This window comes from Zosterops lateralis (assembly GCF_965231275.1).
Source record: "Zosterops lateralis genome assembly, chromosome: 8".
Lineage (NCBI taxonomy): Eukaryota > Metazoa > Chordata > Aves > Passeriformes > Zosteropidae > Zosterops > Zosterops lateralis.
Genome location: NC_139768.1, coordinates 17,310,855 through 17,327,880, shown reverse-complemented (window position 1 = coordinate 17,327,880; position 17,026 = coordinate 17,310,855). Strand labels below are relative to the sequence as shown.

The 17,026-nt window shown below is 40.3% G+C and overlaps 1 long non-coding RNA gene across 1 annotated transcript in view; it reads left to right on the top strand.

Annotated features, from left to right (window-relative positions):
- The first annotated feature begins 1,620 nt into the window (after positions 1–1,620).
- LOC310912356 overlaps positions 1,621–17,026 on the top strand; it is a 424,676-nt gene continuing 409,270 nt past the window's right edge. The window contains exon 1 of the long non-coding RNA XR_014590662.1: positions 1,621–2,030. This is a non-coding gene — a long non-coding RNA (uncharacterized lncRNA). The remainder of the gene's footprint in view (positions 2,031–17,026) is intronic.

Here is a 17,026-nt window from a genome sequence, read left to right as displayed (position 1 = left end):
TTATGCGGCTGCTTTGATAATTAAAGTTTACAGAGAGAGCATACCCATGCTAAAATAATGCCCAAAAGGAGGCAGACAGAACACAGCCTGCCTCTGGAAGGGTTTGATTCACACATTGCTGAGTTATTCATGGCGTGTGAGCTGTGTGGAAGAGATCCTTTTGTTTTGTTTTGTTTTAATGCTGATGGGATAATCTTTTCTTTTGAAAACAGCCTCCTAATGCATCAGGACAGCTGCCTGGGATACACCTCATTTAGCGGCAATTGTGTCTGTAATGTTTATAACCCTCCCACTGCCATCCAATATACAGTCATCATTTATCCACTCATTTGACTAACACAATGTAAAAATGCCCTTCCAGTGCTTTGTTTTGCTTACTTCTCCATTCCCTTGCTGTCCTCTTGTCAGAGATGTTAAAACCTCTTTTGAGCAACTGACATCTCCGCATCAAGGATTTGTGACTGAAGGATGCTCTCCCCACTCTTTACCCTGCAGCCTCTCCCTCTGTTAATTACAAGCTGGGGAGTGTGAGGCATCATCTATCATTCCTTGTTCATTATATTCAACAGATGCACATTTTTGGCTCTTCAACATACTGACCAGGCATATGGAGCATGTTAATCTGATGGTGAAATCTGCCCTTTTAAAATCAACCATTGTCTCCTCAGATGAAATCTCGGGAAATTAGGGGGCAAACCCTCCAAAACACTTGAACTTTAAGGCCACTAGTACTATTCTTAAGCCTTTCTTGTGCATTAGTTTGTCACAGTCCAGATGTGAGTACTCTTTTGTAAAAGCAACCATGCTATGTTTGAGACCATCTGTGTGATGTGAGTTGGGTGGAGACAGTCAGAAATTCATGCAGTGGTACATAAAATCTGAAACCTCAGAAAGTTAAATCAAGCTCTCCAGACAACACTCCACAAGATGATGATCTTGAAATAGAACACAAACATGTGCCTACTTTTTGTTCTGGCCATAGCTGGCATGTGTGGCATTGATACCTGCCACACAGGAGATTGAAAGATACAACTTTTTCCTTCATGTAAGTGGCTTGGGTATGCCAATAAAAACCTGTCAGAATGAACGTGATCCAAACTGTGCTTGGCCTGATGGCAGAGAGGTCTCTTACTCTAATGTTTCTTCTGAGTTTAAAATCCATGTGGCATCGTGGGCAGTACAAATAATCCCTGCCACTAACATTTTTCTCAGGCACACAGCTGCAGTTCAGTAAAGAGAGCTCAGGTTGAATGATCCAGAACAAAATGCTTCACTTCTCTTTTTTCTTATTCTTTAACTTTCTTTGGGATAAAACAGATGCACAGTCAGCTCAGTGATTTTGAGTGGTTCCTTGAGATTTAGCATTTACTTGAACAATAACATTACTCTGGGGCATTAAGAGCACACAAGACTGAAGATAGGAAATTTGTCGAGCACATGGCAAGCATGAAAACTGGAATAAAAACTATGCTGGAAGTGGATTTATACTGTTTACCTCTCACTAATCATAGAAGTACCTTGAATGGCTCCCTATTCTTTTGCTGTTGCTTTCAGTCTGTCAGGCAACTGTGCCATCTGACTACTGAAAACTTCACCTCTAAGTATACTGCTGGTATTTGAAGCAGGCGCCTGAAAAACATTTGGCAGAGTTGAAATCTGTGCATGTGAATGAAGCTTTGGTCCTGAGAGAGATGCTGAGGGGAAGAGAGGAGGGATGTCCTGAAAATGTCGTAAAGAGTTTTGATAAGAAGAGTGATCCTCCAAGAAAACAGCACATGGTCTGAAATTATAAAATGCATGGTGATACAGCCATGTATTCCTTCCTTACAGAGCCTAGGCTTGCAAGGCACTGAGAACTGGTCCTCTGTGATTGTAGTTCTGCAAATCTTTTTCAAGGGTGTACCCGCCTGTGTTTAAAACAAACAAACAAACAAACAAACAAACAAAAACAAAAACAAAAAAAAACAAAAAACAAAAAAAAAAAAAAAAAAAAAAAACAAAAAAAAAAAAAAAAAAAAAAAAAACCAAAGGTTTGAGATGCTTTATGACAGTTGTGTGTGGTTGCTAATTACTCTGGTATGAGCTGCTGCTGAGTAAGTTTTTATGTTCCATGCTGAGTAGCAAACATCCTTTGGTCAACAGAAGACCTGTGGAGAGCTTCAGCTCTAGTGTTTGTATCTCTGCACTGTTCAGTTTGTGAGGTGAAAACCAAAGCCTTCTCCTACTTTCTTTTGGCTAGTTTGACACTGTGTGTGGCTGTTGGCCATGCATTAATACTGCATAAGAAAGCTGCAGATCAAAGAACTCCTGACCCAGAGGCCACAGAGTAAGAGGGAGAGTAAGAGCCAGAAAAACAAGTGTGGTGTTCCCTCAATATAACCCACACCCTGCAGCCTGGGGACCTCCTGAATCAGAGACTGTATCTACATCTCTGTGCTGAACAGTCCTCAAGAGACCTATCATCCTCTCCAAATGCATCTAATTGCTTTCTGAATCCAGTTATATTTTCCTTCTTGGCATGTTCAAAAGCTTCATTTGTTACAGGCTAATGAGCTTAATAAGCTGAAGCTGTGTTTTTATTGAAAGGTTAATGATTGCAAACATTTAAATAGTTAAATCAACTCCTTAGCTGTGTGTGGAGTTAGAGAGGCAGGGAACAAACAGGTCTATCTCTTCTGGGAAGACTGCTGAGGAATTTTTGAGTTAGTGTGGATTTTGTATGCTTGGAGTTGCTGGGGTTTGCCTTGCCACTGTGATATTCCAGCTCTCACCATTTCTACTTTCCCTTCTGTTTTGCTGGGTTTAGGTCACGTTAAATCCTGAATTGAGCCAATCTTCTTCCTGTAGCTTGTCTGTGTCTCAAGCTACTTTTGTCTCAAGTTTGTTTTGAAGTTAAGATCTGCTTCATGTTATGTTACTGCTTTATCTCCATGAATCATCCCTTAAGTTTCTACAGTCTGTAATGTTGGTCAAACAATCCATTAACAACAGCTTTGATACTTCTAGAAGTGTGTTATTTTGACCTCCTAAGGAGAAGTGGTTTTATCACCACAAGTCAAATGATTGCTTTGTAACTGTAAAATAGAGCTTTGTTTAGTGACACTTGAGAAAAACTCTAAAAAGCCAGAATGAGGGACCCCTTCTGTATTTGATAGCAACCAAATAGCTCTACATTTTTGAAATAGCTAAATACAATTGATGGTAATGTCACCTTGGGAGAACTAGAGGGTGTCCCTCTTACAGGTTATTTAAAAAGTGTGTGTTGTACGTGTATGAAAAAAAAAGCATGAAAAGAGCATTTGTATGTTTTTCTTCCCAGGAATGTCAGTTTTATGCAGTGCCCAAGTGACCAGAGGAGTGAAATGAAGACAAATGGCAGTAAAATAATTCCAGAGGTAACGTCGCCATAATACCTTCATAATGAACTGTTCCTCTGCACTTTCTGCCTTTTCTTTTTGTCTATGAGATCCCATCTCTTACTGAAACATTGGATATTCTGCCTCCCTATCTTTCCTTCCTCAACTGGCCAACAAAAGCTGGTAAATGAAGGATTCTGCAGACAGTAAGTTGCAGTATAATTTTGTCAGGCACGGTGGTTTGTCAACACAGAACTCTAATATCCAGCTGACTGCAGGGATGGCCTATAAAGGCCCACTTGGAAAGCATACTGAACTCAGCAGAGGCTCCTGTTGACTTAAATAGGCCCTAGACCAGGCCTGAAATGAAATCTGTCTCAAATTGCCAGTTGACAATGATCCAGGATGGTGGTTTTATTTGGAAGAAGCTGTGAGACAGAGAAGTAAAACGGGCAGGAGGAAAGCAATGGCAAAATAAAGATAATAATTTAGGCTCATAAATGGGAGAAAACTGCAAACCAGCAGAAAAGAGCTCTGGAAAAGCCTCTCTGAAGAACTAGCAAAGGGAGAATCCTAACTGGTTCCAGGATCAATATTGATTACATAATGAGACAGTTTCCAGGGTTCTCCCACTTGCAACAGCAGGAGCCAGGCTTCCTTTCTCTGGTCTCACAGCAACTCATTTGCCCTAATGCTTCCCCGTGTGGTTTCAAAGGTCTGGGATTTTTGCTTGTGTAAATTAGCCTGAAGGGAAAAACATTTTGCTTTTAAAAAATCTTTTTCTTAGTCATCTGAACACTGGAAAGGGAATGCTGTTACTGTCTTTTCTTTGGCTTCTCTTGCGCTCAGTGCTTGTCTCTGCTAACAGCATTTTCCAACCAACTTTTGCTGATTTGAAGATATGGAGGAGAAAAGGACACTGTATTGTACACATTCTTGATTGTCAGCTGATAACCAGTTCCCTGCTCTTCTCCATGTTTGGTTTGGTTTTGGTTTTTTTACTAAGACTAGAAAATGTCAGAGAAACACTGCTGTATGTTAGAACCTACCCTATGGAAAAACAGTAGATATGCTGCCCCCTCTAAAAACGGGCCATGGGCAACTCCAGGGACATTCTCAGTGTCTATAATCTATATAACTTTAAATATTATGGCTTATGTGGAAGACAGCTGTATTTTCATGATTTACTACTTGTGTTGAAAAAAACAGAAATATGGCTTTCATAACCATGCCTTGCTTATGGCAAAATGCTTCACCCCAAAAGCCTCTGGTGCCTGTTTCATGGCTACCTGGACTGCAGGGCTGAAAGCACAGCCCATTCCATTTCTCTGAAAAGAAGCTGCAGACCCAATGAACAAGCACTCCAGAAGAGGAACCATTTCCTCAGGAAAGCTGCAGGAGGATTTTGGCAAGGGTGAGAATCTAGCCACCAAAGCCCAAGTTCTTTCACATAAGGCAGCAGGGTGAAACCCCATTTTAGAATCTAGATGAGTGGTCTTAACACCTTTGCATTCTGAAAAGAGAGCACTTAAAGTATTACTCAGATGGCCGTGGTAAATAAGAGAAAAGAAATGGAGGAATAAGGGAATGCTAGTCCTTAAAAGGATGGAAAGGCTAAAAGGGTAGCCTTTTTCCTCTAGTTAAGGAGTAGAGTGGAAGATGTCTAATCTTGCAGAGAAGAAAAGCCTGAAATATCCTTAGAGGCAATGCTGCCTTTTTAAAGCACACACCAAGCTGATAGCCAAAGGCAACAGAAGAAACAGTGAAAGGGAACAGCAGAAAGCTGAAACTCAGTGTGAACAGATACCTAAAAGTCAGGGAGCCTGAGGGTATGTGGTTTAACCAGACCACTGAGGATTTTTCCACAGCAGAGGCTCAGATGCCATATTAAATCAGCACACATAACATCAAGCTGTAGCTATTGTCTTTAGGCACTTATTTTGCACGCTGCAAATTAAGATGACTAGCCTTAACCCTTTTCTGCTGTTGGTTGAGCTACATCAAAATGCAAATTCCTTTGCATTTTCTGCAGACACACCAGTACCCATCACTGAAGCGTGGCTATGTGAGCCATGGATCTCAGACATGTGATGGAGCCATCAGTCACAGAATCCCATAATCACTTTGCTACACTCCCTACTTCTGGAGGAGTGCCTGGTACCACATGGGGCTTAACAAACAGCCAGTGCTTTGCACGCTTGGAAGATGCTCATTTTCCTGCAGGTCCAATTGGCTGTGCCTGGCTGCAGGAAAACAACACAGGCTTTCTCCAGGTTTCTCTGCCTGTGGAAGTCAGCCCTTAATAGAACAGTTCCCAGTATTACTGGGAGCAGCAAATTTGACACGTATGTTGTTTGGCAAGATTTCATCTTGAATAAATGAGTGTGGGATTTGCTTTAGCACCTGCTGCTCTTTTTGCAGTGCCAATTTATACCTCAGTAGGAATGTTTCCATATAATGCATTTGCTTAAGGAAGTATTCTAATTTTATAGTCCTTATCTATCTACTCTTCAAGACATGTAATTGTTGTGGATGTTAGTCCACTCAAATTTACACCTTTCATTATTCTGGTACAAAAGAACTTTGTGGCCACAGTTTTGTTTCCTTTACTAACACCCATATCCACAGTATTCCCTGAAGGTTTAAAACCAAAGCAAACTATACAAAACCCCATTGAATTTTTATTTTTTTTACATTTCTCTGTACATCCCTGAGAGCTCATTTAGCTGGCATTATTTAAAGGCTATTTAAAGTCATACATATATTTGGAATATTCTTCCTGAAAAGGTCCAGCATAATTAAAAAGCAATTATGTAAATGCAGGTGTTGAGCTTCTCTCTAACCCCATGGTATAGTCTGTAAATTGTCTGAAACCACCAATTTAAGTACTTAAAACTGGAAAGTCTTGACTGAACTGTAGCCCAGTTTGTTTAATGGAAGTGATATACAAAATTATGCTTCCTGGGATTGGAATTTAAAAGTGAATCAAAAGTTCTAGAGAAGCTTAATTCCTGTAGATGTTCAAGACACAGAGGAAGTTGCTGAATGCAGCAGGGGCTGATTTGATGTCTATGCAGGGAGAAGACAAGGAAATAGAAACAATCTATTGTTTCTTTTCTGGTTGCTGGGATTTAGCATGCAATATCTTAGTGACCTTATCCACCATATTCCTGTTTACATTTTATCCTTAGGATGTATTTCCTGTGCTTTGATGAAATCTTGTCAGTATTCAAGAAACTGCACACTTGAATCTGCAGTTTTTTCTGAGACTCTCCCATGTGCAAGGACCTTGTTTCTCATTAAGTTTTCCAGCATGAGTGACTGCTAATTAGTGATGCCTATTAGTTTTCCTTACTTTTTTCTTGCAAAAAATAAGGGAATTGGAATTGTGCCATGTTCCCACAAACACTTTCTATTGACCTTCAGCACAAGCCAGAAGCTGGAACTCAACAGCAGCCCTGACAGGGGGCTCACAGTGTAGTGGAGTTGGAAGCAAAGACCTAAATTTGTTCTACTTCTCTTTAGTGTCTAACTTGGGTGTTTCATTTCTTCAGGTGTCAGGAGGCACCTCAAAGGATTGTGAGAAATTGGCTGTGCCTTGCAAGCCATTCTAGAAGGGCATCTCTTTCTCCCATATTCAATAGAAAAGGGGATAGGGGATGAAATTGGCTTCCAAGGCAGGACAAAAAATATCTTGTGGAAGTATGTGGAATCCCATGGAATGAATTTGAGCTGTGGTCAGCTGCTGGAATGGTTTGGAAGCTAGCCCTTCTGAATATTGGGAAGGCAAGAGAAGAGCTGGGAACTTACGTCAGACAAGACTCTAGAACCGGTTATCACACTGATACAACTGATACAAAACCAGGCCCAAATAAACAATCCTGCACCACCAATAATCCCATTTTAAAGTGATTGCCATGGTTGAAGTTGGAGTACTCATTCTACTATGAAAGGGTTTTTTTGATAGAGGTTATTTGCAATCTTTGACAGGCTCCTGCAGATAATGCTGGGAGAACCAAGGCTTACAGCAACAGGACTAAATAAATATGAATGAAGAATCATAGTAAATCAGACATTATTTTCAGTCAGAGCCACCAGGACAAGCTAAGTTTAATTTTCCTAAGCTAGATTTCTTATCAGTCACTCTTAGTTTCACCCTTCTCATCACCAAGCAAACCTTTAAAACAGGAGGAAAAGTAGGTCAGAATGAAAATGCAACTTAAAGTGCTTCCAGGAATATTGCACTTTTCCTTATTCCCTGACATGACAGACCCCTTATCAGTGTGGGCACTCAAGGCTTTTCGATTTATCTGTCTAAGCATCTACCAAGGAATTAACATCACCTAATCCTCTGTTTTTTACCCTAACTGCTTGAGACACAGCCCATACAGCCCCTCTCTGGTGAAATGCACTACATGCAAAGTCCCTCTGAAATCAAAGAGACAGCAGTAAAATAAAAGCAACTGCCATAATGCCCACAAATACCCTTTCCACAAGGAAAGAAAGGTAACTATCAAACCAGAAAATCATACAGTCATTGCTAGTGCTTATTTTAAACCAGCTATTTCATTGATGCTGTTTTGGTTTTGATTATATTTGATTATGTAGTGGGGAGTGGGAGATTTGATACTGAAAATCTCTAGGGATGCTTGCTTCTCCAAAAAAATAAGGAAAAAGTTGCCCTTGTTTGGAGGGATGTATTTAAAGAGGCGTCATTTTGAGACAGTGAAAGGAAGACTACTGTTGGTCATTGGAAACACTCAAGTGAAAAACGTTTTCTAAGTGATTTTTTAGTTTTAAGTCATCCATAAAGTCCTGAGCACAGAAAAGGCCTTGGTGTGTCTGAAAAAAAATAATTTGAAATTTATTTCCTAATTTTTGTCAGGGTAGTTCCATGCTGTAGCTGTGTGCCCTGTGGAATCAAGGCATTTTTTTAGGGAAAGGGAGTTACAGAACTCTCAGATGGCTTACATAGCTTCCTGTTTTGCTCTGCTTTAATTGATGAAACTCCTACCTGGCCAGATGTTAGGTCCTGAACCAGAACACTCTACCAAGTCTCCTCTCTTTTTTTTATCTCCTGTTTCTCTGAGAGAAGGAGGGGACCATTGCTTGGCCATATATTGAATATATCACTGCAGTTGAACTAGATGTGGTTCAACCCCAGAATGACCTTAGACAGCTCTGAACATCTACCTGCTGCTATCTCCTCTTTTCTGCATTTCCTTTAAAAAGTCCTGGGTTATGCAGATCACAAGGATGACATGGAAATTTCCAGAGGTTGGTTCAAAAAACCAAACACATATGTGTGCAAAAGTCTATGAAATGATATATGTTGGTTTTTTGTTTTTTTTTTTTAATGAGGATTAAATTGCTTACAATGGAAGAACAGGTACTTTTCCTGAGGTTTGAGGAAAGCAAATTTTCCAATTTAACATGTAAGTAGGTTTGCAAGAAAAACCTTAGGATGGTTTGGGGTTTTTTATTGTATGCAATTGGTGACCTAAATTCTTGACTCTGTGCTTGCCAGCTGTCCCCTCTTCAGGGACTCCCATGCATTGCTTCTTTTTTTAGGTTATTCTGTCTAGAATTCTCCATACAATGCACTTGGACCTCATATCTTTACCACAATAACTCTGTCTGTCCACTTCAGAGAGCTGATTCCTGTTTAATTACCTTCCAGGTTGTTTCTATTTAAGATATTTTATGTTTACTAAGCCTCCCAAATAACCCAAGATCATGAGGGAAGATGGGACATACTTCAGTTCTATGCAGAAAACATGTGAGGGGTAACAGAATGTCATGGTCTGCAGCAGAAAAACCTAAGTGAATTATGTGCAGGTGAATAGATGTGCAATTGGTAGTCCCTAAGACGCTTCAGGGAAGCTGGCATGTCACCTTGCATCTTGCTTGACTTGCCAGGACTAAGGGCATTTTGTTGGAAATCCAACACAAAAGACAGGCAGAGAAGCTGAACAAATTGTTTGCATTTATACAAAATAGAGCTACAAACTGTATTGTAACAAATAGAATTCTGTGTGTTCAGAGAATTGCCATGATAATAACAAACATTGCCCGTTTTTTCCTTGTTTGTGTGGCTCCTTGTGATTTATCAGCAGTGCTCCTCAAAGCTATTCTGTTATCACAGAGACATGATTTTAAAAAGTTTTCTTATCTAGCCTGCAACACACCATGTATTTCACTCATCGGAATATGTAGTAGAGGTTGAGTTAGCCATACATGCAGTTCTACCCACATCACCTGCTTCAAATCCCACTTGTCTCTCCAAATGAATGTGTAAAACCCAACTACACAAATCACTGAGCTCCCAATGCAGTGCATTCAGGCACTCATTTATTCTAAAGTGATGCTATCCAAGCAGAGGAATTGAAACATGCAATGTTTCTGTCCTCCACCAGATGTTGGGCTGGTTTAAATGCAAATAAACACCCAAAGGGAAAACAAGACAGTGGAATATAATATACTCTGAGATATGGGCTAGAGCTGTGCATAACCCAACTTTCTTATAGTTTCAGATTTTTTTTTAAAGTTTCTTTGCAAGGCAATTTCATTCTTACCCCTCTTGTGGTGGTATGTCCTGCTGAGTGCAATATTCTTGCAATGTTCCTGTTTTCCCCTTCATTTCCTTATATATATCCTCAGAGTAACAAGAATTGTATTTGTCTGCAGATCTTTCCTTTCCCTTCTGGAAATATTCATTCTCCCTGTGTAGAGCAGAGCAGCAGCTCCTCATTGCCACTGAGTCTCCGGAGGACAGGACAGAGAGGTGAAGGGAGTAGGTTTTCTGCTGTCTACCATCACTCCTATCACTCAGGGTGGTAATTCCAATTTTTCTCTTCTCAGATGCCTGCCAAAAGCCCTACATAAGATTGATCTGTCTTAAGAGACTAAACCTTGGCCTGAAAATTAAATTACTAGCTGGAGACCCTTTACATGTGTGCATAGCCTTAGGGGACAGGCCAGGAGAAGCCAAATGATGACATTTCTTCACATCAGTTTTATTTCTTGCAGCAGGAAGGCAAAGCACAGGCTGAGAAGACAAAGTTTTCCTTCATAGCTCTTTGTTCCTACCTCAAATACATCACCCCTGCAATCATCCTGAAGTTTCATTAATGCCCTTTTGCCACTTCTGACATTCATACACTTTCTGATCCTTTGCTCTCTCTCCCCTCCCATTCCCAATTCTGTACTCATATAAATTTTTATTCATCATTCCCTTCCTCCTCCTCATTCAATCTGTTCCCAGCATGGCCTGTTAGACTCTCTGCTCCCCTCAACACGGTGTGCTTTGTCCTCTTGAAGGGTGGTTCTGTTACACAGAATGATGGTCTGTGAAAATCATCCTGTCTGCAACAGAACAAGAGGTAAGCACAGGAACTGAGCTGTGAAACAGGGCAGGGCAAAATCACAGACAAACCCCAGTGCTACAAAGTTGGGATGGAGAATTATTCTGCACATTGCTTTATCAAAATAGGTGTAAACAAAACCCCTGATCAAGTTTTTTTTGCTAGACTTCCCTTCATCTATAGAAATTCGTTGGTCTCTAGGTATAAATGTATGAATTTACTGCTAATAACACAGAAAATATTGCAAATCAAAGCAATCATGTGGGTCTTGCAGAGCTCCAGGGCCCTTTGCCTTAGAAGGTTTGCCAGGAAGTAAATTCAGAGTCTTGATTAATTGAGGTGTTAGGGTTGGGATGGAACAGGGAAGCCTAACAGGTGCATACATGGGGATACAATAGGAAAAGAAAATGCAGCCAGATGAATCACCATCCCTTCTGGATGTTAAAGTATGTCTGCTTGGGTTTCAAAGGGTTTTTTCAGGTGGATGTGTCTGATCTTTAGCTTCCCACTGTGATTTAACACACCTTGAAGGTGAAGCCATTATTTTTACCAGATATTTTTACAAAGGAAGGTAAAGAAAGAAAAGGAAATTACAGGAATAGGCTGTTTCTGGAATGATTTTGGTTGCTGTGAATTTTGCATAAAAGTGAAAAGGGGTTAAATTTTGAAAGAAAAAAGGATATTGCTGTCTATATAAAAAAATATACGTTGCTGTGTTCTTTCTTCCTGACCAAACGAAGGCTCAGCAGAGAATGCAGGTTAAAACTGAGAAATTTCAACACTTGCCTCCCTCCAGTCACAGCTAAAATAAATAATATTGTTGCATATGTTTAAAAAAAAAAAAAAAAAAAGAGTTTTATTGTTTTATTGAATCTTGCACTATTAGAGTTGCCACAATCCATTTTCCTGCTGGGAAGTCACAGCATGACTGTGCTGTGGCCTCTTCTGGATGGTGCCCAGCGCCAGGCAAGTCCTCCAAAGGGAATATTCTCTGTTTGCTACCAGGAAACATTGGCACAAAAGGGTTGGATAAGATACACTCAGATTTGGCTCCATGAGCGATTTCCTGGCTCCTTGTTTTTCTCACTTTAAACTCTCCCTGGTGAGTTTTTAACTCTTCTGTTGGGATTAGTTATCTGATGGAAGGGGTTTCTATGAATTCAGACTCAGAGTCTCTAGAAGTTAAATGGATCATCAGAAATTTCAGTGAAATTTTGGGAATTTGGTAGGCTGGCTCTAGTTTAATTTGTTGAAGGGTGGTTTTTTTCCTGTGTGTGGGTTGTTGGGGTTTTTTGGTTTGTTGTTGTTGTTTTTAAGTAGAGAAATCGTTTCTTCACTGACTCTTGAAATCTTCTGCAAACATCTTACTGTAGAGTGAACTTTCCTATTTCTTCCTCCATGGCATAGATGGTTGCAGTCATTTGGCACATTTACATAGGGTGTATTCAGATACACCAAAAAAAAAGGGAGTAAGAGAAAGACAGATAATAATTCATGGTCTCACCCAAAAAAAACACCCTCAGAAACAGCTTGCTAGGGGGTGACTGCCATGGACTCTGAGCCTATGTAGTACATATTTCAGATCCATCAATATTTTCCTTTACAGAGGCACCAGCGTGGGAGTACTGAAAGAAAGAGGAAATAAACAGGCTGTGTTAGTTTGTCTGGTTTCCTGAAAAGTGCTAAATTGCTCAAATGCTGCTGAGGCCTCTGCTGAGCACACAGCTCTGAGAAAGCAGCTCAGCTTGTCTTTCTGAGGGACTGTCTGAGGGACTGTGGGTACAAAGCACCTATTTTATAAATATAGCATAAAAAATTTAGCTCCTGCAAGCCAGGTGCTCCACAACCTTTAGGTGTTATGGGGTTTTTTTTACAGTATATATAATTTCTTTATTTGAAATTAATTATGGTGTATTTCTTGGGTCTTCTGGTTTTGTGTAAGACACAATGATGTTTTGGTTTGTTGGGGTTTTTTGGCAGCTTTTTTCCAAAAGCATGATACTTATTAATTCTATGCTTTGTAAAAGAGGAAATCAGATATAAATCACTATAATCAGATATAAATTACTCCCGGAAGTGAGGTTTTATGAAAATCATTGAGCTACTCTGAGATTCAGAGCTTTGACAGGTCCAGTCTCTATAAACTTGTCAGTAAATTTAAGTCCAGGTCTAAGGTCAAGCAAACTAAACAAGTGCCTTAAGCAGGAACCTGCAGAGAATTAAAAAGGAGCTATCACGCACTCAGACAACATCAGTGCTGTGGAAATCTGGGCTGACAGCTGATGGCTGAGCATGTGGCAGCTCTGGGAAAGGCCAGAACTTGCCCGTGGGTGAAGCAGCTCCCAATTAAATTGGAACAAGGCTCAGCTAATGGGTTCTTGTCCAAACCCCTTTGACTCCTGCGAGCAAGAGCATCTCCTCAGAAAGGTCTTCTCTTGGCTCTGCTTTTGCTGCTCATCGAAAACAAATGTCTCTCACTTTGTTACTTTCTCCCCTCATGATTTAAAGTTCACTTCTGTGTATGCAGACTTACAACAGACAGATTGAAGGCGTGTGGAACAAAAAGGTGGTTTTTTTTTATCTTGTTAATCCTAGAGGGAAAATGGAAAAGATAATTTATCTGTAAAGGAGAGAAGTGGTAGTAGTGGGTGTGTTTCTGTCAGTATTAAGTTACATTGGAGGGTAATTTTTTTTCTGTGAGAAATTTCCCAGTGCCTTTCTCTGGGGTGGTACACAAGACAAGTGACAGGCTGTGAAACACAAGGTATCGTTTGCTTTCATTAAGGTTTATTTCCCATTGCATCTTGTTTGAGAACAACTTGCTAATTCAAAATGGCATGGGCAGACCTGTAGACTGTTTCCTCATGTGTCTAAAATAAGGCTTGGAGGTTTATTTTTGCTTGCTCTTCCTCAGAAATCTTAGACTTCTTAAACAGATATTTCCAAGACACTATTGCTGCACTGCATTTTGAGCAATTATGGGTCCTGTAGCTACTCTGCTGGTGATACCCTGTCTTCCTCCCAGTTAATCTCAGCTGCACAGACAAGCCACATCAGTCAAACCATGCTCTTAAAGTGAATTACTTCCAGACACATGGGAAAAGTAAGGCAGTTCAATAGCAACCAAGCCGCCCTGCTAGGGCACAGAGGATAAAACCGAATCCTTTCTGTCTCTTTGTTTACAGGTCTGCATTTTCTCTTTCAGTTTGGCCACAGCCCTGCTGCCAGCTGAGCTGGCCATGGTCCTGGTGTGTGGATCCTCCCAGGTGATAACAGGCTGGCAAAGAGGTGAAGGCAGCACACCCTGGGCACAGATCCCTTGATTCTACTGAAAAGAAGGATCTATAATCAGCAGAAATCAAAACAGTTTTGATGAAAAAATGCTGAGTTTATGTCAGAAAACTAAATGCTTAATATTCTGGATTTCCATCCAATTTAAAATGGAAATGCCTGTTTAATCAAGAAAATGGCTGGGTAAAAGTTCTCAGTCATCTGTATTTAAGTCTACTTGATGACAGGTTTTCTGCCCTGAAGAGCTTGTCTCAAAATCAAGTTGTGCTGGAATAACTTACTCAGGATCAGCCACTTGTTTCTGGATAGCACCATGTCTGAATATTCTTAGTCCCTAAGAGCCTTATCCATGTCTGCACAGACCTTGTGTTAACATTTCATGCTGCAGGACAGGAAAAGAGGGGCCTCTGATGTGATTTTCTCAAGAGTTTCCTCCATGAACAGTAGGAGTGTGAGCTGCAAAATGGATTCTTTAAATGATGAGTTATTAAAGCAAAAAGGGACAAGTAGACTCCAGAAAAATACAGGGAAAGCTTTTTCTTCTTCTTGACAGGAGACAGAGGAGTTGGCCTCTCTGCTCCTTTGCTACATATGGATGAGACAAAAATTTAGAGAGCACTTAGACCCCTTAACTCTTTTCTGGATGAGCTCCCTTTCTGCAGAAATCTGTCTTAGGTCTCCCTCTTTCTGCAGAAATCTCTCTAAGGCCACTCTCTGCCATCTTCTCCCTTTTTTCATGGCTTCACCCATTTCTGAAAGCAATTGTTCCAGTCCTGGAAGTATAAGGGTGGGCAGCCCAAGGAGGCTCCTGCTGTGAGAGAAAGGTTGAGGGTGCTCCCAGGCCACTCAGGAACATTTCTTTCTGCATCATCTGCACTCCTTTACTACCAGGGAGAATGAAGGGGTGTGAAACCTGATGGCATCATCCACTCCATGAAGTGCCAGTGTTGTCCAGGAGCAGGTCAGTCTCCCTGATGCCAATATTACCCACTGCTGCCTCCCCAGAGCATCCCTGCAGAGCCAGTGGCCATCTGCTCCAGAATCTGTCAGCTCAGGGCTGGGACACTTCAGACTGTCCAACTGCTTCAAGAGTGTTCTCCAGATGTGCCCAGAACCATCCCTCCAGACACACCCACAAAATGCAGCAAGATGGGCTTTAGGACATATTCTCACAGTGCTTCAGAAAAGCAAATGGAGGTTTTCTCTCTGCATCTAAACTCCTGCTCCACCACTTAAATCCTCCACAATATTACTTGGGTAAAGAGCTCAGCTGTCTTACAAATATGACCTGAAAAATAGAGGGTTTTTTGCATTCTTTCTTTCTCTTCATTAGGTGTTGACCACAGCATCCTGCTCTTTTGATTTGCAAACCTATCACCTGCCCTTCAGACTTGCCCCTCTGCCTCCCAAAATAGGCCTGTGAATCATGAAAATAAGAAAATATTAACATATGCTTTCTCTCAGCTTAATTCCTAATAACATTTTCTGCTCTGATTTTGTTTTGTTAGTCTCTCTTTTACATTTAATTTGGCATTTAACCAATCGAGATGATATTCTATTTATGCTTTTTAACAAATGATTTTGGCTTCAAATTCTTAACATTTCATTCATGGTTATTTGTTTTCCTATTTAGCACATCTCCAGTTTTCCTGCCTTGTAACTTCCAAATGAGAATATTATAAATGCATGGAGGCTTATTAGATCTGGGGCTTTTTTTTTTTTTAATTCAAATGAGAAAGACATTTTTAATATTAAATTTTTCATTTATCTGAACCAAGATGCATTTTGGCTAATGTACTGAGGAGGATATTTCCTCTGCTGGATGATCTCAGAGTGTGTGGAAGGGATGTGTGTGTGTGTCTCCATGGTTTTTTCCTCCACTTATTTCTGTGTCTGTTGGTGGCTTTTCAAGATTTGCCACCTTGAATGAGGACCCAATATTGGCACAAGAACACCTGCCCAGGCTCTTTAATTAAATGATCTAGTGCCCAGAAAAAATGTTGCAGTTGTTGTTGCAGGCCAAATATATTGAAGATTAAAAAACAAAAAACAAAAACAAAAACAAAAAAAAAAAAAAAAAAAAAAAAAAAAAAAAAAAAAAAAACAACTAAAATGGGAACATTGAGCAAAACTGGTCAGTGAAATGGTGTGTTCTGGAATTAGATAGACATGAAGATCCCATCTGACAGCAGTCTGTATCCATGGTGGAAATCCAGAACCTCAATAATTGTGAAACATGCTTTTCTGTAAAAGTGGCTTCATTAACCCATGGAGCAAGAAAGAAAGCAACCCACAGGCAAGCTCAGGCTGAAGATGCCAGAACTAAAGCTGCTTCCTTTGTTCACCTTTGAAAACATCTTATTCTGATATTCCTCCTTGACATGGAGAGCTGCTACAACTCTCTGACAAGAACGATTTTGTAAAAAGCAGGGGGAAGTTGACAATACCAGAAATCGGTACTTCCTGAAATTTCCTCTAAAAGTTGTCCCAATTTCCTACACAGACAGCATGACTTTTGTCATGGCAGTGCTGTAAAAGTATCTTTGCTGTCCTGTGGGGTAATATCAGAGCTGGACAGTGCTTGTTAATCACAATCCTTAGATCATGTCATATTTTTATTTGGTGAAACTTAAAATTTAATGTCTTAAAATCCCCCTCCAGTTCGCGTGTGAATTTTTTTAATCCCAAATTGTCATGTCCTACTAACAAATTGAGTTGATTACCTCATGTCCTATCACCTTCAAAAAACAGCTAAGCTATGCCAGTGCCATTAAGAGCATTTGACAGTGTAGAGAACTATCATTATAGGCCTCTCCTGCTTTCTCAGTTTAAATAGGTCTCATTTCAATTGCCTTTCTCTCTAGGTCATGTTTCCTCAACCACTTATTACCCATACTGCTTTCCTTTTGTCTAAATATCTGTTTGTGCAGGATGTATAAAATTATACCTTACCAAATGGCCTCATTAGGGCTTTGAAGTAATTACATCTCAGGTCTTGCAAAATCAGCAACAGGG